The sequence below is a fragment of the Equus caballus genome, chromosome 1 (assembly GCF_041296265.1).
Source record: "Equus caballus isolate H_3958 breed thoroughbred chromosome 1, TB-T2T, whole genome shotgun sequence".
NCBI lineage: Eukaryota > Metazoa > Chordata > Mammalia > Perissodactyla > Equidae > Equus > Equus caballus.
Window position 1 is genome coordinate 136,812,537 of NC_091684.1, and position 24,975 is coordinate 136,837,511.

At 38.8% G+C, this 24,975-nt stretch overlaps 1 protein-coding gene across 2 annotated transcripts in view; it reads right to left on the reverse strand.

Moving 5' to 3' along the window:
• The window catches only part of GLCE (glucuronic acid epimerase), a 131,253-nt gene extending 111,510 nt beyond the window's left edge, over window positions 1–19,743 (reverse strand). Inside the window, exon 1 of one of the 2 annotated variants that reach the window (XM_023654752.2) lies at window positions 19,462–19,743. The gene's annotated coding sequence lies outside the window, so the exon portion shown is untranslated. The remainder of the gene's footprint in view (window positions 1–19,461) is intronic. The other variant, XM_023654759.2, reaches the window with a different exon arrangement.
• Window positions 19,744–24,975: the final 5,232 nt, after the last annotated feature.

Here is a 24,975-nt window from a genome sequence, read left to right on the forward strand (position 1 = left end):
TAGACAGACACATGCAAAAATTAAAAACAGGTGTTTAAACAAAAAATTTCACACAAATGTTCACAGTAGCAGTATTCACCATAGCCAAAAGGTAGAAATAACCCAAATGCCCATCAATGAATGAACAGATAAACAAAATGTGTTATATTCATACAAAGAAGTATTATTCAGGCATAAAAAGGAATGAAGTGATACATGTTATGATATGGATAAGCCTTGAAAACAATATGCTAAGTGAAAGAAGCAAAACACAAAAGGGCATATATTGCATGACTCCATTATATGAAATATTCAGAATTGGCAACTCTATAGACACAGAAAGTAGAATAACGGTTGCGAGGAGCTAGAGTAATGGGGGAATGGGGATTGACTGTGTAATGGGTACAAGGTTTCCCTTTGGGATGATGAAACGTTCTGGACCTAGACAGTGGTGATGATTGTACAACAACGTAATGTACTAAATTTCACTGATTTTTACATTTAAAATGATTAAGATGGTAAATTTTATGTTATGTTACGTGTACTTTACCACAATTATTTTTTTAAAGACCTAGAACTGACACAGATATTAGAATTAACACGGAAGGATATTAAAATAGTTAGTATAGCCACATTCCTTATGTACAAAAAGTTAAGTAAGGGACATGGAATATTTTTTTTTAATTGAGTTATTGATAGGTTACAATCTTGTGAAATTTCAGTTGTACATTAATGTTTGTCAGTCATGTTGTAGGTGCACCACTTCACCCTTTGTGCCCACCCCCCACCCCACCTTTCCCCTGGTAGCCACTAAACTGTTCTTAGTCCATAATTTTAAATTCCTCATATGAGTGGAGTCATACACAGATTATCTTTCTCTCGCTGGCTTATTTCACTTAACATAATTCTCTCAAGGTCCATCCATGTTATTGCAAATGGAATGATTTTGTTCTGTTTTGCAGCTGAGTAGTATTCCATTGTATATATGTACCACATCTTCCTTATCCATTCGTCTGTTGCTGGACACTTAGGTTGCTTCCACATCTTGGCTATTGTAAATAATGCTGCAATAAACATTGGGGTGCATAGGACTTTTGGGATTGCTGACTTCAAGCTCTTTGGATAAATACCCAGTAGTGGGATGGCTGGATCGTATGGTAGTTCTATTTTTAATTTTTTGAGGAATCTCCATACTGTTTTCCATAGTGGCTGCACCAGTTTGCATTCCCACCAGCAGTGTATGAAAGTTCCTTTTTCTCCACAACCTCTCCAACATTTGTTGCTATTAGTTTTAGATATTTTTGTCATTCTAACGGGTGTAAGGTGATATCTTAGTGTAGATTTGATTTGCATTTCCCTGATGATCAGCGATGATGAGCATCTTTTCATGTGCCTATTGGCCATCAGTATATCTTCTTTGGAGAAATGTCTGTTCATGTCTGCAGCCCATTTTTTGATTGGGTTGTTTGATGTTTTGTTGTTGAGTTGCGAGAGTTCTTTATATATTATGGATATTAAGCCTTTGTCAGATATATGACTTGCAAATATTTTTTCCCAGTTAGTGGGTTGTTTTTTTGTTTCAATCCTGTTTTCATTTGCCTTGAAGAAGCTCTTTAATCTGATGAAGTCCCATTTGTTTATTCTTTCTATTGTTTCCCTTCTCTGAGCAGACATGGTGTCCGAAAAGATCCTTTTAATACTGATGTCAAAGAGTGTACTGCCTACGTTTTCTTCCAGAAGCCTTATGGTTTCAGGTCTCACCTTTAGGTCTTTGATCCATTTTGAGTTTATTTTGGTGAATGGTGAAAAAGAATGGTTAAGTTTCATTCTTTTACATGTGGCTTTCCAGTTTTTCCAGCATCATTTGTTGAAAAGACTTTCTTTTCTCCATTGTATGCCCTCAGCTCCTTTGTCAAAGATAAGCTGTCCACAGATGTGTGGTTTTATTTCTGGGCTTTCAATTCTGTTCCATTGATCTGTGCACCTGTTTTTGTACCAGTACCATGCTGTTTTGATTACTGTAGCTTTGTAGTATGTTTTGAAGTCAGGGATTGTGATGCCTCCCGTTTTGTTCTTTTTTCTCAGGATTGCTTTAGCAATTCGGGGTCTTTTGTTGCCCCATATGAATTTTAGGATTCTTTGTTCTAATTCTGTAAAGAATGTCATTGGGATTCTGATTGGGATGGCGTTGAATCTGTAGATTGCTTTAGGTAGAATGGACATTTTAACTATGTTTATTCTTCCAATCCATGTACATGGAATGTCTTTCCATCTCCTTATGTCGTCATCCAATTCTCTCAGAAAGGCCTTGTAATTTTCATTATATAGGTCCTTCACTTCCTTAGTTAAATTTACCCCAAGGTATTTTATTCTTTTTGTTGCTATTGTGAATGGTATTGCATTCTTGAGTTCTTTTTCTGTCGGTTCATTACTGGAGTATAGAAATGCTACTGATTTATGCAAATTGATTTATACCCTGCAACTTTGCTGTAGTTGTTGATTACTTCTAACAGTTTTCCAATAGATTCTTTGGGGTTTTCTATATATAAGATCATGTCGTCTGCAAACAGCGAGAATGGAAGATATTTTTTAAAATAGAAATTTTAGAGGTGAAAACTACGACTAAGATGAAAATACACTAGTGGGATTAGCAAGGAGTAGACAATGCAGAAGAAAAGATTAGTGAGCTTGAAGGCATAGCAACAAAAACTATCTAAAATGAAGGAAGAGAGAAAAAGGAATTAAAAAAAGAACACCAGTGAATTGTAGAACTTGAAGTCGCCTAACATACGGGTAACTGGAGTTTCCAAATCTAACGAAACTTTCCAAACTTAACGAACATTATAAACCTGGCTGGGGTTTTATAATATATACAAAAGTAAAATTCATGATAACAATGCCATAACAACAGCATAAAGGCCAAGAAGGGCTTTATAAACAAGCTCAACAAAACCCAGTCACAAAAAAAGAAAGAAAGAAAGAAAATTGCACCAAGGTACATCATAATCAAATTGACCAAACCTAGTGATAAAGGGAAAATCTTAAAAGCAGATAGAAAAAAAAGACATGTACAGAGGAATAAGAATAAGGTCAACATCAGAGTCACAGAAACAGTGCCAATGAGAAGACACTGGAGCAACATCTTTAAACACTGAAAGAAAAAAACTGTCAAAACAGAATTCTATACTCAGCAAAATCATCTTTCAAAAATGAAGGCAAAATAAAGACAGTTTCAGACATTCAAAAGTGAAAAGAATTCATTACAAGCAGACCCACATTACAAAAAGTGTTAAAGGACATCCTTCAGGCAGAAGGAAAATCCAATACAAACATGGCTCCAAATAAAGGAATGAAGGACTCCAGAAACGGTCATTTCAAGGGTAAATATATAAGATGTTTTTATTATTTAAATCTCTTTAAAAGGTAACTGACTGTTTAAATAAAAATAACAGTGTACTAAGGGCTTATAACATATGTAAAAGTAAAGCACGTCATAACAATAGCATAAAGGCTAAGAAAAGAGAAATGAAAGTATACTTTTGTAAGGTTCATATACTATCTATGAAGTGGTATAATCTTCTCTGAAAGTAGACTGTGATAAATTAAACATGTATACTATAAACACTAAGCAAACACTAAAATAACCAACAAGGAGTTACAGCTAATAAGGCAGCAAACATGATAAAGTAGAATCATAGAAAATACTCAATTAATCCAAAAGAAGACAGGAAAAAAGAGGAAAGAAGGAACAAAGAATAGACAGGACAAATGAAAAACAAATAGCAAGATGACAGACTCCAACATAACCACATTAAATGTAAATGTTCTAGACATTCTATTTAAAAGAGAGATATTATCAGATTGGGTACAGCAGCATGACCCAAGTAGAAGCTGCTTACAAGAAACACTTTAAATATAAAGACACAAATAGATTAAAAGTAAAAGGATGAAAAAAGATACACACACACACAAGCTGGCACAGGTGTAGTAACATAAGACAAAGTAGATTCTTAGAGCAAAGACTATAACCAGGAATAAAGACAGTCATTTCATAATGATAAGCAAGTCATTTCATCAGGAAAACATAGATCCTACATGAGTAAGTAAATAAATAAATCCTAAATATTTATTCCCCCAATAACAGAGCTTCAAAATACATGAACAAATGATAGAAGTGCATGGGGAAAAAGACAAACTCCCAATTATTTTAAGAATTTTCAATACTTCTCTCTCAAAAAAATGATGTAAGACATAGGCCAAAAAAAAGGCAAGGACATAAGATTTGGACAACACTATCAACCAACTTGATCTGACCGACATTTCTAAAACGCTTTAATCAATAGCAGCAGAATACACATACTTCTCAACAGTACACAGAACACTTACGAAGAAAGACCATATTCTGGGGCAATAAAACAAGGCTAAATAAATTCAAAATGACTCAAGTTATACAAAGTATGTTCTCTGACCAGAATGTAATTAAATTAGAAATCAACAACAGAAAGATCCTAGGAAAATTCTCAAATATTTGGAAATTAAAGAGCACACTTCTAAATAATTCATGGGTTTAAAAAAAGGGAGGAGGACAGCAAATTAGAAGATATTAACTGCATGAAAACAAAGGTACAACATACTAGAAGTTGTGGGATTCTGCTAAAGCAGTACTTAAAGAGAAACTAATAGCAATAAATGCTTATATTTAGAAAAGAAGAACGGTCTCAAATCAATGTTCTAAGTTTCCACCTTTTAGAAACTAGAAAAAGAGTAAATGAAACCCAAAGCAAGCAGAAGAAAAGAAATAATAAAGATCAAAGCTGAAATCAACATAACAGAAAAGAGAATAAAGAAGAATGAATGAACCCAAAAGGTGGTTCTTTGAGAAGAGAAATAAAATTGATAAACCTCTAGACAGACTGATCAAGGAAAAAAAGAAAGATACAAATAACCAATATCAGGAATGAAAGAAGTGACATCATAATAGATGCTATCGATATTAAAAGGATAAGAAAACATGACAACTTTATGAGAATAAATTTCACAACTTAGATGAAATAGACAAATGTTTCCAAACCACTTATATAACAAAGGACTCATATATAGAATATATAAAGAACTCTGAAAATTCAACAGTAAAAAAACAAAAAATTCAATTAAAAAATAAGGAGAAGACACAAAGAGACATTTCACTAAAGAGGATACACAGATGGCAAATATAATAATATGTTCAACATCATCAGTCATCAAGGAAATGCAAATTAAAATCATGATGAGATACCACTACTCACCTATTAGAACATCTAAAATAAAACACTGTGACAATACCAAACGCTAAGGAAGATAGAGAAATATACCTCTCCTACCATGCTGATGGGAATGTAAATGGTACATCACTCCGGAAAATAGTTTAGGAGTTTCTTAAACTATACCTTCTTAAATACACTTACCAAATTACCCAGCAATAAACACTCCTAGACATTTATCCCAGAGAAATGAAAACTCACATCCACACAAAACCTTGTACACAAATGTTAATAGCAGCTGTATTTGTAATAGCCCAACACTGGAAACTACCCAAATGTCCATCAACGGGTGAAGATTAAACAAACTCTTGTACATCCATACCATGGGATATTGTTCAGCAATAAAAAGGAACTATTGAGACATACAACAACTTGGATGGATTTCAACGGAATTATGCTGAGTAAAAAAAGCCAGTCTCAAAGGTTACAAAGTATACGATTCTGTTTATATAACATCCGGAAACGACAAACTATAGAGATGGCAAACAGATTAGTGGCTGTAAGAGGTTGGGGGATGGATGTGACCATAAAGGCTCTTTTTGGTGATGGAACAGTTCTGTATCCCCATTGTGGTAGTGATTACACAAATCTACACATGTGATAAAACTGTAAAGAATTACAGACACACAAACGAGTACGTGTAAAATTGATAATATTGGTAATATCTTCTAATTTGCTGTCCTCCTCCCTTTTTTTAAATCCATGAATTATTTAGAAGTGTGCTCTTTAATTTCCAAATATCTGAGGATTTTCCTCGGATCTTTCTGTTGTTGATTTCTAATTTAATTACATTCTGGTCAGAGAACATACTTTATGTAACGAGTCATTTTGAATATAATTAGTTTTGTTTTATTGCCCCAATAAATACAGATCTGAATAAGATCTGCAGATTTTACCAATGTCAATTTCCTAGATTTAATACTGTACTATAGTTATGCAAGAGGTTACGGGTGGGGAGAAGTGGATGAAGGGGCCTCTCTGTACCAATTTTGGAACTGCCTGTGAATCCACAATTACTTCAAAATTTAAAAATGTTAACAATACACTCTTGACCAAAAGAAAAAATTCAAGCAGTATAAAAGTGTACACAATCAAACCAAACCAAAATCTTACTGAGATCTCAGACTTCCAATCTCCTAGCCTCTCTTTAGAAGCAACTACTCCCTTTCTTGTGTATCCTTTCAGAAAAATCTATGCACATAGAAGCATAAACGTGTTTACTAACATGTGCATATATAATGTGTATTTACATTCATATACACAGGTTACTTTTTCACAGTAATGTCACTGTACCATAAACACTGTCTTGCAACTTTCTTTTACCCAATAATATGTCTTACGAGATGAGCTCATGCAGAAGTGCCCCTTTTTTCTTTCTTTTCATGGCTCTGTGACATCCCATTGTGTGGCGGTACCATTGTTTCTACAACCAGACCCATACTAGGAGTCATTAAGGGCTTTTGACAATATAATTAATACTATAAGGAGCAAAGATAAATTCTCCAAAATTATTGAGTCAAAAAGTATAAACATTTATCATTTTAATAAGCCAAATTGTCCTCCAAAGAAACGGCACAAATTTATATTCCTGCCTACAGTGTATGAGAATGAGTGATTCTACACATTTCTGCCATTATTGTATATAATCTTTGGCAAAGTGAAAAATCTGGCAAGTGAAAAGTGCTCTGCTGTTTAAATCTGAATAATAATAATGTTATTACTAACACTGGATACTATATGAAATCATAAGGTGTTGAGAATAAGCGATGTACCCAAGAGAAAGTTTTGCTATGGGGAATTATAACCAAGGAAGAAATTTAAAAAGGCTGGAGTTGGAAAAGTCCTTAGAGGATAGACTGATAAAACCCTACTCAATACATGCTTTAATGCCTCCTCTATTCTCATTTTAATTGTTAAAAAACCTTCATTATGGACCAATACTTCCCTTCCTCTAACTTTCATTCATTGTTCCTAGTTCTAACCTCCAGGGATGCAAAAGATCCCTCTTTTAATCCCTCTTCCACGTGCCATTTCTTCATGTGTTTCACAGAATCACAGATTTGAGACAGGAAGAATATTAAAGATCATTCAATCACCCAATATGAAAAGCATTATCATATACCCCACTAAAGTCTTTCTTCCAGCCTGAAAATCTCAAATGTTTCAATTATTTTTCAAGGATCTGTCTCAAGACAACGCTTCATTCTGATTAATCTCCTCTGAATACATTGTTTAGCAATGTCCTCCTTAAAATGTGGCAAATAGTACTGAGAACACTAAACTAAATACAGAGTAGAAAAGGATAATTAACTGTGTTTTGGACAACATGCGTCAAAATAATGTTGTTTAAATAGGTGTTAGCCTTGGGGCAGTTATAATAAACCAGTGACTCACCAATTTCAGACAGATAAGACATACCCAGGCATACATCTACTTTGAAAAAGAAACACCACCACCTATTGCTAGCCCTCCAAGTCTCCAACTCTGTATCTGGGTAGAATTTAAAAAAAATATTCCACTATGGAGCTTTGCTTGTCCCTATCAAATATATACACATCAAATATAAAATTATTATAACAAATATTTTCTTAGACAAAGGAACTCTTGAGGCACACCACTAAAAATGAATACAGTTCAATCTTCCCATCACTCCATTAAACAATTACAAATCCACCTACATATATAATTATTCAGACTACATTTCTCTATCTTGTCTACAAACATATCAAAAAAGGTTGTCAAATGCTACATGGACAACCTTGCGGGTCCCTTTCCTTGTTTGTAAAATAGCACTAAATGAGGCAATCTATGTAAAGCGTTTAACCCAGTGTCCAGGACAAAATTAAAATCCAGTAAGTGTAGCTATAATTCTAGATATACTATGGCCAGAGTATCTCCGGACGTACCTCCCAGTTTACTTACCCTGAAAGAAAAGAAAAGAGGCTAGTGTGGCACAACTTGTTCTCTGTGAACGCTTGCCGGCTCCTAGTGATCAGTATCTTCTTTTTTGTTCAATAATCTGAGAATTCGTTCAGGAATGACAGCAAGCTCATCAGTTCATTATTATCTGCAACCTTTACTTGTTTTCCAACATTGTACATACTTCAGCTAAAACACTCTTTTACACATGGCAGGTGTTCAAAAAAAATGGTTTTTTGAATTCTCTTAAAAAATCAGGATGCATTTCTTAGTTTTGACAAATGTACCATGGTTATGTAAGATGTTAGCTTAAGGGGAAGCTGGGTAAATATGGGAATTCTCTGTACTATCTTTGGAATTCTCCTATAAATTGTATCTATTTCAAAATTAAACATTTTTAAAAATCCAGATGATCTTTTCCCATTCCTGATAAACTCTGTCTTAAAACTCCTCAAATAGTACCAACCATTATTAGGTCCAAATTCTTTAGCAGTCTTTACGGTCTTATAAGACCTGGAACAGGAGACATGAATTCCAGCAAAAAGGAACTCTCAAGATACCTCTACTTATCCTGGGCCACACAGAGAGTTAGTATCCAGTAAACAATAGTCATCCCAAAATTTTATTTTTGGAAACAAGGGCCTTAAAAAATCTATCCCCAAAGCAAATATCTTTTTCCTAAAGCATTAAAGCTCTACAGAATCAGTTAAAACCTATGACTCCTACTGCTTAAACCACTTATTTAGCTGTGGCATTCAAGTCAAGTTCAAAAAAATCTTTGATGTATGAGACAAATTACTCCTATACTATTAGCATGAAAATCTTTTTAAAAATATATCTATAAAATACATTTCTATCATGGCTGACTGGTTCTTAGAAAAATAAGAGTTTAGGAAAATGATGAATTTTATTTGCAATAATTTAAGCTCAAACTTTCACTGTTAAGCAACAAAGTTATAAAAATTCTGCTAAAACTATAACTGTCAAGCAAAGAAATCCTAAAATACCTAAGAATAATATCTTTCCCCCAAATGTTCTCCTAAATACTTTCAAATAGCTTTTGTACTTTAAAGAGTTTCTTTCAGGTATCAACTGTCTAATTTTCAAAAACTTGGCTTTCCTTTTTGGAGGAGTACTACAGAATTGGTACTATAAAGAGAAGTGCTATTGTCAAAGAATCAATCCAATAATAAAAAGAGCTAAGGCCACTTGTCTTATAGAAAATTACTGCCAAATGCTGCCAGACCCTGCTTTTCTTCCTTCTGGGCCAGTAGCCAGATACTAATCATTTTTAGACCCCTTCTAATTTTTAGTACACAATACCACATCTGAACTAGACAGTATTTTAATGAATGTTCTCCATAATTCGTCTAATGTTTTGGCACACGCACGTACACACACGATCTACACTGCAGTCCTCTGGAAGCAGACATAAGAAACTGATAACAGTGTGGCCTCTGGGGCAACTGTTTGGGGCTTCAAATTTGGTACGTTTTTGTAATAACTATTCAAAAATTAATTTACGTATTAAAAGGAAAAGCTACAATAATAAAACATTAATTCTAAAGTATTTTACCTTACAAGATAACACATGAGGCATTCTTTTAAAAATCTTTTTAAAAATTTTATTATGTAATTGTTTTAAAAACAATTTACAATATTCAACTTCATTTATAATCAAAGAAATCCAAATTAAAGTTGGATCATTTTTGCTTATCAAATTAGAAAAGGTTTTTAAAACTAATACTGAATACCGGCATATAAACTGGCATAACTTTTCTACAAAGCAATGTGGCAATGTCTAACTTTTTTAAGGTCTTCCCTTTTGACTGAACATTTTTATTCCAATCCTAAGAAAATAATCAAGCATGGAGAAAGATTTATGCACAAAGATTTTCATCAATGTTATCATCAGAGGAAAAATGTTCAATAATTGGCAATGTTAAATCATTATACACTGATTCATAGAATAGTGTGCTGCTAATAAAAACAGGGTTTTGAAACAATTTTAACAAAGGAGGAAAATCTTCATGATATAATGCTTTCTGGGGGGATAAACAGTATACAAATGAATAAAGATCTTCACGGGAAGAGGAGGAATGCATACCATGTTGTCAGTAATGCTTATATTTGCACTGAGGCATTTGTGTTGGTGAGGAAGATCAGCCCTGAGCTAACACCTGGTGCCATTCTTCCTCTTTTTTCTTTCCCTCCCCAAAGCCCCAGTACACAGTTGTATATCACATTTATAAGTCCTTCTAGTTGTTCCAAGTGGATGCTGCCACAGCATGGCTTGACAAGCGGTGTGCAGGGCCGCGACCAGGATCCGAACCAGCAAACCCCAGGCAGCTGAAGTGGAGCGCACAAACCCAATCACTACACCACTGGGCCGGCCCCTCTCCAAGTTGCTAAAATAGGTTGCTAGAACTTATAAAATCAGGGGGAAAAATATAAGCTATATATATACACATACATGCAAACACATTTATTCTTAAATTATAATACTGCAAAACTGATGTGGTATTTAAACAGCTGAAATAAAAAGTTAAAACTTTCTAATTAATAACATTTATGGAAGCCAATGACAAACTAACCCAAATTACTATGTATTGTTAGGATCATTTTTACCACATAATAAGCACTACTAGCTAGCTTATTTTTACATCAAAACAATAAAAAGGAGGGGCCAGTCCCATGGCCGAGTGGTTGAAGTTCCACGTTCCGCTTCAGTGGCCTGGGTTCATGAGTTTGGATCCCGGGTGCAGACCTACTCCACTCATCAGCCATGCTGTGGAGGCCTCCCACATACAAAGGAGAGGAAGACTGGCACAGATGTTAGCTCAGGGCTAAACTTCCTCAAGCAAAAAAGTGGAGGAATGGCAATGGATGTTAGCTGAGGGCGAATCTTCCTCACATACACAAAAAAACAATAAAAAAAGGACTTCAGACTATCATATGGTACAATATGGACAGAAATTAAATCCCATCAAAGAGGATTAATAATGTAATTATGAGTTAAATTATAATAATGCTTATCAGGATAAATAATATCCCTGGGAGAAGGAATTGATTCAACTAACATATAACATCTAAATTAATAAATATAACCAAACTCTTCCTTTAAATGGACTGAATCTGCTAACTGAAAAAATACTTATTAATGAATTAATTGTAAATTATCATTTATCAGGCATTAACTAATCTGCATATTTTCAAAGGTAGATAGAATTTACCTCTAAAGATTATTTCCCCCACTAGTTGCCTACTGGAAATCACAAATCCCACAAGGTTACTATTATGCTTAGCCCCCTCAATGGGTTGCCACTGCTCTAAGTCCAAATCCCTTACACTGGTTACGAGAGCCTCCATGATGTGGTCCTTGCTTTCACTCCCTGCTCCTCCCTCCTCACTTGCTTCCTATGCTCTAGGCCAGGGGTTTGCAAAGCGTGCTCCTCGAACCAGCAATATCTCCCTTATCTGTGAACACGTTAGAACTCCAAATTCATGAACCCACTCCCATCAGGAGATTCACATGCACCTTCTAATTTGAAAGCCAGTGCTCTAGCCCCCCTGAATTGCCTGCAGATCTCCAACTTGCCCTGCTTTCTCTCTGAAAACACAGTTCCCTACCTACAGTGCTCTTTTTACCCTACTCCCAACGGGGTATCCCATCCACCTTGATTCCTACTCATCTTTCAAGCCTTCGCTTAGAAATCACTTCAAAAGGGAACTAAAAATATTTCCAGAATTAGAAAAACATTCCTCAGTATTTCCTCTACTATTGTAGGGGCTGTCATTTGCATTCTTCATCAACTAAAGCCATTTCTAAAATTACTTAAGGCCATCAAAGAAAGCCTCTGCCTGACTTATCCTAAAACATAAGTTATTAATACATGACAGAAATCAAAAACAGATTCATAGCTTTTCTACCCATGCTATGAATGCATTGGTATAACTGTTTCAAACTCTACAGAACTGTAGAAAAATATATGGGAAAATAGCCAACCAGTTCTGAAATTCACATCTTGAAATTAATTAATTTGAATTTTCTCTTTTCTGCACATATTTCTCCCATCTTCTGGAGGAAGGAGAACAAGTAATATAGAATATGGTTTTTTTAAAAAAGGCAAACCAAGAGGAAAAAGAAACGTGTAGGGTTACATGTTTTATGCCAAATATATTTTAAAAAAGCATGGACCAGAAACTGTTCTCCAATATTTTTAATAAGTTTGAGATAATCTCACAGTACATGATTAGTTAACAATTTATCTTCAGTCATTTAATGATCACTAGCATGTGCTAAGAACGATATGGGATTAAGAATTATGTTGGTCTATCTATCTATCTATTGAGAGAGAGAGAAGAGGTTAACTCCTAGCTATTCAGTCAAGAAATGAATCCTTATGCCCACCAAAAGACAGGTACAAAATTGTTCACAGCAGCTTTGTTCCTAAGAACTAAAAACTGGAAATGCCCAAATGTCTACCAACTGTAGAATAGAAAAATATATACTCATACAATGGACTACTGCACAGCAATGAAAAAGAATGAACTACTGCTAACTTAAAAACATGGATGAGGGGCCGGCCCTGTGGCCGAGTGGTTAAGTTCGCATGCTCCGCTACAGCGGCCCAGGGTTTTGCCGCTTCAGATCCTGGGTGCGGACATGGCACCGCTCATCAGGCCACATTGAGGCGGCGTCCCATGTACTACAACTAGAAGGACCCACAACTAAAATATTCAACTATATACCAGGGGGCTTTGGGGAGAAAAAGGAAAAATAAAATTTAAAAAAAAAAAAAAAGGATGAATCTCACAGACATTATGTTGAACAAAGGAAATCAGACGTAAAAGAAATGATTTGATTCCATTTATATGAAGTTCAGGAATAAACAAAACTAATCCAATGTGATGGAGGTCAGAAGAGTGGTTACCTTTGGGAAGTACTAACTAGGAGAGAGCATGAGAGAGACTTCTAAAGTCTTAGAAGAGTTCTATATCTTGATCTGGTTGGTGATTACGTGTTTACATATGTAGAAATTCACTGAGCTGTTTATGATTTCTGTACTTCATATATAATTTTTTAAGTCCTATTAAAAAAAAACAACATGGAAGAGAAAGTTCCTCTTCCTCTATGCCAGCAAGGAAGGAAGGAATGAAGGTTAGATCAAATGATCTTCAAGTTCCTGCTTTAAAGGTCAATTGTCTTATTCACTCACTCAACAAAAAGTTGAGCACCTACTTTGTTAACAGGTACTGTTCTAGGTGCTGGGGATATAGCATTGAAAAACATCCCTGCCCTGGTGGATCTCAGTTATAGGAAGGGTAGAAAGACAACAAAAATATAGAGTACAGTGGATACAAAAAAGGACAAAAAAAAGAATGCAAGGAAGAGAAATATGAAGAGTATGTGTAGAGGGGACGTTGTACTTTTAAACAACGTGGCCTGTAAAGACCTCACAGGAGGGGTGATATTTTAATTAAGACCTGAAGAAAGTAGGGAGGCAGACACGAATATCTGAAAAAACAGGTTCCAGGCCTTCTGAAACAGCAAGGAGGCCACTATGGCTGAAGGAAAGAGAGCAAGGGTAAGACAAAAAAAAAAAAATAATAATGAGAGGTTCTTTTCTTCAATCTTTTCCTCCTTTCACACCCCTGCAACTCTTCATTTAAAATCCAACTTAAGAAAAATCTTTTCTACATAGAAACTTGTGTAACCACTAGCCCAGTCCACACTGACCTAATCTTCTGAGCTCCTGGAGCTGTGTCAGTCACAGCATCTTTAGACACTATCTTGCAGTGAAATCTGTACTGCCTCCCACTCCCAAATAAACCAAGCCTCTTCAGGGCAGTGACTAGATTTTATGCTTTTCTGAATCTCTAGTAGTTGACCCATGGTTAGCATTTAAATGGTTACTGGTAAGGCTGATGCTAATAACAACTTCATCAGGCATAAAAGTAGTAAACTGTGGATAGATTTTTTAAAAGAAAAAAGGAGGAAGGAAGAAACCAAGACTAGGGAACTATGTGAGTAAAGGCACTGAGGTGTCTCCATGTGTCATGATCCAAAGTCAGGATTTTCTCTGAGCCACGTCTTTAAGTCTCTGAGATCCTCAACATCGCTTTTCTAAAAGCAACGCTGGGCTTTTTCTTTCTTGGGGAGAAAATGAGGCATCTGGTGTTCCTCTCAAACAATGGTTTTAAAACACCAATGTTCATAACCAGCTTAACAACAAAAATCTTAACCAACTAGCTGTGCAATCTTGAGCAAGTCATTCAACTACTCTTGCGTATGTCAGTTCTCTCACATGCTAAACGAGGGAGTCAGATTAAATGATCTCTAATCTAAAGTCCAACCAATCTCCAATTCTCTATGTTAACTTTTTTGGAAAAATAGAGTGGATAAACCTTGCAACCTGCTTTTTCAACTGATAAAATGAACAAAGTATCTATTAATAATTTAAAATACACTGAATAAGCAGTCATATTCAGAAAGCAGTGCAGTATTTTAAAAAAGCATACACTTTGTACTAAGACAGACCCGATCTAGTCCTAGCCTGCTTCTTAGGAGATAATGACCCTGACGTAAGTTATTAAATTGTCAGGATTTGCTTTGAAAATTAAAGGCAATGTACGTAAAGCACTTATGAAGCCAATATAAACACCCAGACACATTGGCAACAATCATTTCCCATGCAGAAAGCAGTCAAGGTAAAACATCTACCAAATCACTGATGTGCAAGATCTGAAATACCCAAACTAGTTAATAACTCTCCTCGCAATTTCAGATATAGGGATTAGAGGTTGTCTCAAAATTCCCCAAGACTTTTCTGCAAGTTTAACACAGTAACCCTTAACTCCTACAGTGCTAAGAGTTTCCCATCTTAAATACGAGGATAAGAACTACAGATCTAATGTCAGTTTGTGGTCAACAGGGAAAGAGAATAAGATAATTCAGAAAGCCCCAAATTTTAGAAAAATAGGGCAAGACTGAGATTTGGGCTTAACTCACCTGAGACACTATGAAGACATTAATCTTGGCATTGAGAGTTCAAACATGTAACGAGAGCCAGCAGTGTAAAATAAGCAATAGCAATTCAAAAAGTAATACGACAAATATAAACTTGCCTTTAAATCCAGAATGACACAGACATAAATAATTACAGCATATTAATGAACATAAGAGAATGAATGAACAGGACAAAGAGAGTGAATAACCCAGTGGGGTGAGAAGAGGGAGAACCAGAGGACACAGAACATTTAGAAAGCAGATAGTGCTTAAGCTGCATCCTGAAAAACCAGTAGCCTTCGTCAGCAAGACAGGAAAAGGAAAAGCAGGAGACTATATGAGAAGGCTCCAAGTTACGAAACAGTACGGCTCTTTTAGTGAACTGATTTTACTAATACAGTTGAAGCTAGAGATTTGTGGTGGGGGAAATGCAGGAGATAAGCCAGATTAAGGGCCTTGTAATGATAAAGAGTTAGGACTAAACACTGCAGGCAAGGGAGAAGTAAGGGTTTTAAGAAAGAAACACTGAACAGATTCGCATTTTAGAAAAATCACCTTGACAGTAGTGTAAAGGATGGATTAAAGAGGGTCAAACACTAAAGGGGTCAACCTCATTCTATACCCAGAGTTAAATAAGGACATTACATTATCATATATATATTCTATTATAGAACCAGGGATCAGAAATAAAAATAATAATGCTTTAATTGATAAAGCTAAATTATCAAAAGGAAATCATTTACCTTCATGAATATATATTCTGGAATTAAGTATTTCCTATATATCTTAAAAAGGAAGAGGCTTCTAAAATTCCATATGGTACATAAAAATTACATGGAATAGGTATATCCTGAGAACTAGCTACTCTTACGGCATCTATCCCTTTTTGTGCATATAATACTGCAGATCTGCAACATAAAAACCAATGCAAAAGAATCCCTGGAATTGGAGCTTATATTGATTATAAACAAGGACTTCTCTTACTTTTATATATCCAGATACTGAGGCCCTGAGAGACTAACGAATACCTAAAGTCACATGGTTAGTAGCACAGTGAAGAGCGGAATTCATCTTATGATTTCCTTTCAAAAAACTGCTTTAGTAATACCACATTTATGATTCCAGAATTTTGAATGATAATCCAAAAGACGCTCTGGTATTGTCATTTTCAGCAGTGTCATAATGAATTATAAAACTATTTTTATGTTTCATATGCCTCACAAGAAAAATGTATCTCATAGATACACACATATTTGACAAAAAGAAATCTCTTCCTGAAGTCTGTGCCACAAGTAGAACACCTCCTCCTCTGCCACAAAGACACACCCTGTTATTCTCCAGGGAGTCTGATGACTTCCTTTCTCAAACTCAGGAAACAATTAAATTTAAAAGAAGAAAGGCCTAAGATTAATTTATCTTTATATAAATATATATATATATCTTTAACATGTTTTAACATTTTACTTAGATCTCCGTCTTTTTATTTGGTTGTACTCCTCACTTCACCCCTATAAATTTTAGATCCTTGAAATATATTTTTTCCTTTACTAGTACACACAAGTGGAAGTGGCAACAGTGACAAAAAGCCTTATAAATACTGAACATTTCACAAATTTGCATGGTGACCAAAATGTTTTCATTTTTAGACTTCTCTAATTTACACTTAAGTGATGTCTGCTCATTGAAAGACATTCAAATAATACAAAAGCATAAAATTAATAGCTGTCTTCCATGCCTCTGCAAGTCTCTCCTGAAGAATCTCCCAAACACTGGAAAAACTGATGCGTGTCCTTACAGACTTTTTTATGCTTAAATAACAAAAGGTGCTAATCCGCAAAGAGTCATATATTTAACATTCAGTCTCTACTGATCATAATTTAATCTTTCTTTAATAATTCAGAAGGTAGATCATTATCTTGCTGGGTTTCTGGTTATCATGACAGACATCAATTATATTATCATTCAGGGATTATTAAAACAAACTGAGCTGAACCCCAAGTTCTCTGTTTATTTCTTCCTTATCAGCATCTCAATTATTTTATGTATTTATTTTATTTGTTGTCTTTCTCTCTCTCTCGGTGCAGGTTACATGAGAGCTGGAATCATTATACCTCCAGTACTGTGATACCTAGCAAGATAATCTAATACTTGTTGTCTGAGAAGTATGTTTACTCAGAAATTAGGAAGGCTCCTTTTTAAAGTTATTGAAATCTGAATTTATCATTTGTCTTTCAAAAATGAGGGGAAAAAAAGGTATGCTTACAGTTTTTTGGCCTTAGTTACAAACAAATATGCCTGCTCAAGTGATTGGTTTTGATAGCTATAAAAGTCACTTAGGCACTTTGGTTTGAATTACAACCAAAACAAAAAGTAGTAAGATCTCCAAAGAGTTAAATATTGCTATGTAGGATTCCCTTGTTTTTAAAAATGATTGCAAAATTCAAGGATCAAGTACATTATTCCTAATCTTTCTGGTTCTAAGATCAAAAGAAATGTCATTTTTAAAGAACTGTCACTCAGAAAAAGACTAAGGCAGGCAAAATTCTTTGCTTTGGCATACTCAAATTTGTCTGTTTACCCAAAATTACAGAATTACTATGAGTACGGGCTCCACTACTTGCCACATCAGACTTCACCTACAGGCCTCTGTGACAAAGTTGCTACCTAATCAGAAGAATTGTCAGGCAAACGCACAGGCTTTCGGACCTATACATTTTTTTTTAAACCACATACACACATATATATACATGTCATTTTATTTGAATACCACCTAAGTCTGGGCTAGCTATCAAGAACTCTGTCTAAGATTCAAGACTAACTGTACCTTTACAATAAAACTGTTAAGCAGGATTCTGTAAAAGGGCTCTGTTAGCCATCCTTACAGGTCTCAAATGACGTTTTTGCAGAGCTCCAGATTTGGGACCTCAAATTCCAATACCTTGTTTGGAGGCTGAACTTGAAGTTATCCCTCTCCACAAATGCTTTTCAAAGGACAGAGAGAAGCCAGAACACACTTCCCAGCACTACTTGACTCTGCCTAACACTCAGGTAAGACTTTAGGACAGATCTAATAATGCAGATCAGCAAAGCAGACCACCTAGGAAGGGAAGCCAAAACCACACAGCCTTCCCCATCCTCAGCGGATTCCACGCTCAAACTGAGGACACTGGCCGCCTAAAGAATCTACAGTCTACATGCCCACCTAAGGTGCTGCCACTCTCTTGCTCCCAGAGCAGCGAAAACAGCACGCCCAGACAAGGTTCCCGGGGCAGAGAAAACTGCAGAACAAACCCACTATTTCTCCAACTAGACAACATAACGGATCAATGCTCCAACTAAGCATTGAGTAAATCTCATCTAGAGAGAGAGAGAGATCCGTTCCAGGATGCTGACCAGCCACAGCCTGTCTCCTGGGCTGGGTCAGGATGCCACCAAAGCCCCCTTCCTCCCCGAACCGACGAAGCGCACGCAGAGCCGCGCCCTCCATTCGTGATCACCCGGAGACCCGCGAACTCGCCCTGTCGCCCCTGAAAAGACTGGAGACCATGCCAAGTTACTGCCCCCCTCTGGGCAAAGCAAAAACCCAAGTAAAGACGCTGGTCTCCGCCGTACACCCTCCTGCCCCCAGCAGCCCACTAAGACGGCCCCTGCAGGACGCAGATACATCGCCCTCTCGCCCAGACAACCCGATGAACAGACCCCTCTTCCCCGGAAACCTAATATACTGCTTTTTCATTCCAGGAATGTGAAACAGACGCTCACTCCCGCTCAAAGGACCCCCAAGACCCCAATGATCTGCCCCTTCAGAGACCTAGTACCTTGCTAAACTGAATCCTCTGCCTTCCCAAAGAGCCTGGGACCCCCATAAAAGGACGCCTTGTCCCGGAACCCCGCTACACCACCTCAAGGAACCTCAGGACGCTAACAAATCTCCCTCGATCCCGAGGACCCGGGACCCCCTACGCCGCCACCCACCCCTACCCCAAGCCAGAAGAGCCCTAGGACCCCCAATAAACCGCCCCCTCACCCCGAGGAGCCCTGGCACCCGCTGCATCGCCCCGGGGCGCACGCACCCGGATCCCACTGCACCGCCTCCTCGCTCCCCGCACTCTCGAGCCCCGCCAAGCCTCGCGCCCACCAGGCAGCGCCGCGCTGCCCCCGGAGCCGCCCCCGTCGGAGCCCGCCAGCCCCGGCTGCTCCGTGTGCCCGCTCCCCGACCACTCCTGGGCGGAGACGCGCTCCGGGCTTCCTCACCTGGGCAGCGCTGGAGGGCGAGCGGACCGGGCAGCCCTGAGGAAGAGAAGGAGGCGGCAGAGAAGGGATGGCCCAGGCCTGCGGCTGCCGCAGCTCCAACCTCCCCGCGAGGAAGCGCTTATGTGAGGAGAGCCCTCCCGCTCCGAGCGCAGCCGGGAGACCGAGCCACAGCCGTGCCCGCCGCTCTTCCCGCGAGATCCCAGCCACGGCGAGGGGCGGGGCCACGGCGAGGGGCGGCAGCGACGGCTCGAGTGACAGCCCCGAGAGCCTGTCGGCGGCGGCACGGGAGGCGGGACTTGGAGCCGATTAAAACCAATTGTAAAATAGGAAAGGTGACTCGCCCCTCCCGCCCCTTCTCCCCACTCCCGCCTCTCATCAATAAACTATGGGAAAAGGTCCAGTAATCCTAGGTAGTAGTCAGAGGCGGTGGGCGTTTTCGGGAAGGGCGCTTGAGTAGTGAGGCTTGGCTAGTGTCTGGTCCTGCCCAGCGTGCGTGGATACACCTGGTTTAGGGAAGAATGCCGTCTTCACACCGTGTAGTCTGAGGCGCTGTTACCCTTGGTTACTGCCCGGCCTGAAGTGCGTAAGAGGTTAGCATCTTCGTGGTTGATGGCGCTCCCTACTCGGGTTACCCGGGTCTAAACCTCGTTTTCCCTACCTCGGCCTCCCCTCCCTCTCCACCTCAAACAGGGCGCCATTGTTGAGATGCCTGTGTTTTCCAATCCCCATCTGGTCTGGTCTGACAAAGGACTCTTTTCTGATTCGTGCTTTTATTTCTACTTCAAGCCTTCTGGAAGAGCGAAAAGTAAATCTCACTTGAGTCGCCATTGTAACAAATTCCAAAATTACATGAAAAGTTGTATCCTTGCAGACCCCAGTGTCTGGCACACGCAGGGCACCAAATAAATGTGAAAGGAATGAATGAAGAATGTGATATTTAAATATGTGAAATCTCGACCCACCCCAGAAAATTCTGGCTTCCCTAACCTTTCCTCTACAATGACAGCCGATCTTTTCCCCCTTAAGTCCAGCTCTTCATTATTATGCCTATCCTGTAGCCTTCATTCATAGTTCCCTCCTCGTTCCCTTACCCACAGCAAGAAGTGCCCTTTCTCCTCGTCAAGGTTAACCCCTACACCAGTTCACTGCATCTCAGCCATCCCCATATTTTGTTCAATCAACTATCCTTTCTTTTGCCCATTATCAATTTTTCCTTCTACTCTAGCTCTTGGCTCTCACAAACACACTGTCTCCCCCATCCTCTGAACAGAACAAAACCACCCTACCTCTTCCACTCTCTCAAGCTACTCTATCGCCTTCTCAGAATTACACTCCTTGAGAAACAAAGTGTATCTGCTGTCTCTACTTTCTCATCTCTTATTTTTCCCACTACAATGTTGCTTTCACCCGCACAATCTACTCTTCTCTCAATGGTCACAAAAGACCTCTTTCCTAAAGGACAAATGGTCTATTTTGGGGCATCTTTTTCAAAGACCTCTCTGCAGCGTTTTGACAACGCTAGTCATCCCCTCCATTGGCACCTGTCTGACTACGTTCTCCTGATTTTCCAGCTACTCTTCTGACTTTTTTTTTTTGTTTCCTTTCCTGGTTTGAAAACTGTTGCATATTAATGTTTTCTTATCTTATAGCCACACCTTGTACATAATACGAAAAATGGCCACACAGGGTTCTACACTTTGAGAGCCAATAAGTGGCTCAGACAAAAGCTGTTAGAAGAGTCCAGAGGGAGGAGACATGACTATGAGTCTGGGTCTTAAAACAATAGCTTGGCCCATACAAAGGCAGGGCAGAAACAGGCCTTTTAGAGAAAAATAGTATGAACCTGAGCACAGAGAAAAGGATGTGGGTAGAGACTGGCTGTGTGTTGGCCAATTTGGTGGATAGAAGGTTCCTGCAGAAGAGCAGTGAGAGGTAAGATTAAAGAGGAGCCAGCAGTAAAAGGCCTTAAAAACCAGGGCAAGCTGATTCAACTTAATCCTGCATTAAGTGGGGAACCAGAATCAACCGTAGCATTTGTAGGGCCCACAAAAAGGCTACATGTGGAGGCCCACATATCAAATGTCTAAATGTGTAAAAGTTATAAACCAAGTCAACAATCTATGAAATTAAAAAATTGTATTCTTTTACCTTGACAAATATACTTTCGTAATAAGTTGGAAGAGCAGGTTTGAACTTAGAATTCTGGGACTTCTCAGAGATCTCTACTGGAAAAGAGAGAGCTGGTTCCGACACAGAGCAGTCTTCCCCCTCTGATTCCCACAGCCGGGTCAGCCCTGTGCTGCAAAGTACTGCCCTCCATGGGTGCTCCAGCTCACATGTCCAAGCTCCATTCCCACTTTCCCCTCTACAAAACTGTCATTTCTTGGCACTCCATGGGTCCAGGAGTAGAATCTCAGGACCTAGGGGAGAAGCCCACACAGGCCGTAGATGCACGCTCAGGGCCATTTGGACAGAGAATTCTGGCTTCTGGGTATCTGGAGGGAGCTCTGAAGGAGTAAAGTCAGCACCGGGTGGGCACATTCCTTTGGCTTGATGAGTTCCTGCTCACTCTGTAGGAGTGCAGCTGGATAAGGGCCAGAACAGAGCCTCTTAAAGGCAGGCCCCTCCCACCTGCCTCTAAAGGTGGTACCAGCAAAGCCACTGAATTTCTTTAGTAGGGAAATGACATAAATAGTCGATCTGTATCTTGAAGTATAAATCTGTGTGTTTTCTGTTTCCCACCTCCTCTGCTCTTGCACTGGTATCTTAATGGCAGGACCGTACTGGAAAGGAAATTCTGTTCTTGACTCTGCTCTATCCTTACGTGGCATCTCTCTCCAATGCCTGGTTTCATACATTATACCATTCTTTGATTCCCTTATTAATTAGTGTATCAGAAATTCAGGTGTCTCTAAGATAGTTTGGAAGTAGCAGCTCTTGAAGAGGCCTTATGTGAAGGGGACACAGGCAGGATGAGTACTGAAAAGGCAGTGAGCCACCACAGACAGGGGCACCCCTCCCACCATCTGTCTTTATGGCACAACGCTTCACTCTGTGGCCTGACAGTCACGCTCTGTTCTCACAACCTCTCCATCTGGTATCAAGTGCTCCCTTCCTCACATCATGCGCTAAGAGCCAGAACCACCATGGTTTCTGCTTTTGAGATCCAAGCCTAGAATTCTGCCCATGGATCCCGCACGTCTCTCAGTGGTGCTGCGGATGATTTCGGCAGGAGGCTTTGGCGCTTGCTTGATCCTAAGACTGGAGTCTGCTTGTAGCCTTAATCTCACCATCTGTGCCTGGTCTTTGCCAACCAGCAGAACGGAACCAGCTAACTTCTTACTCAGGTCTTACCATCTGCTGCCTGTATCTGACCTATTAGTCTAGGTGAGTACAGCCAAATGCCTCTCTCCCTATTCAGTACCCATCCTTACTGGTGTCCCACTCTCTGAGCATGCCCCGGGAAAATCTGTCTCCTGGCTACTGCATATTCACAAGGGGCACAGAAGACAGTATTATTTGAAAAGCCAAAAGAAGAAATCTGACTCTATCAGACCTAACCTCCACTCCATCCTTTTAGAGTTTTGGGGGAGCACCCATTTGGTTAGGTTGGAAGGCTGAAATTCTGTATGAATTACCCCAAGACTGAGGGAACAATAATCATCTGTCCATTTGCTGATTACAGACTAAACCTCCGACTTTGGTTTGTTTTTTGCAGATACCCAGTCACAAAAGGGGAAAATCAAGAGAATTATAGTGGTTTAAAGTATATCCACAAGTTCTTTGATACACTTTCCTTCAAGAGATGCAGCTTAATTCCCCTCCCCCAAAGTATGCGCTAGACCTAGTGACTCACTTCTAGCGAAAAGAATATGGCAGAAGTGATGGCATGTGACTTCTGAGACTAGGTTGTAAGAGGCGCGTCAGCTTCTTCCTTGGTTTCTCTCTTTGATCACTTGCTCTGGAGGAAGCCAGCTGCTGTCATAAGCACATTCAAGCAGAGGCCCGCATGGCAAAAAACTTAGACCTCCAGCCAACATCTGTGTGAGTGAGCCATCGTGGAAAACCCAGTCAGCCCCAGTCAAGCCTTCAGGTGCCCGCAGCCTCAGGCCAACACCTTATTTACAGCCCACAAGAAGCTCCAGGCACAGGTGACTTCACTGGTGAATTCTATCCAACATTTAAGGAAGAAATAACTTTTCAGTATATACCATACAGAATGGCTATCACTTTCTTGCAACGAAAGAACAATGTGCTGAACCCAGCTTGCAAGTAGCTTTTTAGGAACATCTTTGTATAATTCTTATCATACATTTCACTACAGACCTTACAGTACAACATTCATTCACTGAAAGAACACTGTGCACATAACAACGTTTCAGTCAACGACGGAATGCATATACTATGGTGGTCCCATAAAATTAGTATATAGCCTAGGTGTTTAGTAGGCTATACCATCCAGGTTTGTGTAAGTAGGCGCTCTATGATGTTTGCACAATGACAAAATTGTCTAACAATAAATGCATTTCTCAGAACATATCCCTGTTGTTAAGTGATGTGTGACTGTAAACTCATGAGAGACCCTGAGCCAGAACCACACAGCTAGGCCTGTCCCAGGTTCCACATGGGAACTGTGTGAGATAACACATGTCTATTGTTTTAAGCCACTTCATTTTGTCATCATTTGTTACACAGCAATAGCTAGCTAGTATAAGAGGGTTGAGAGTAGTTCAGTCTACTCCTACTCCTGCAAAACACCTAAAAACTCACGTCCTGCTAATCACCAAGCACTAACATTACCTAAAGAGCCAAGAACAATAGATTTGTAGCCATAACCTACTACATCTAAAATTCAAGCGGTGCTGCACCAAAAGAAAGTGAAAGAAAGCATTCGTTGGTGGGAACAAAGATTCCAGTGCCTTCAGACTGTTAAGAGCATCAATTGGACATAACAACCGTCTCCATTTAGAGGCAGAGAATGGTAGGTCTTGAGCGGCAGGGACACTTTTCACTCTCAAAAGCTTAGAGTGCTTCACAGACATGCTGCTGTCATCCACTCTTATGGGAAGGTATATGTTTCCATGAAAACAGAGAGGAAAAATCTCAAAGATCCTCTTACCCATCCATATTCACTAAATAAAAAGTTGGAAATTCCATCTGCAGGGGCCCTGTCAAAATTAAATTGACATCCTGACACCATTAAGTGCCCATGTGAGAGCAGAGTGTTGGACAGCAAGAAGATTGAAACTCTTTCTGAATGTAAAACTATATTTCTGAAGTCTTAACATTGTGAATTAAGATTCAGTGGGAGAGCAATTTCCCTATTAAACGAAAATTGAGGAAAAGCCACATAAAAAGGAGACTAGCTACGCAAGTTATATGCTTTGGCTGTCTAAATTCATTTTACATATGGAAGAACTATATAGATGGACCATACATACAAAGAGTCAGTACTTTACAAGTTGACCAGGAGATAACTTTTAGCTAAGAAGATATATATGAGATTCATTTGCA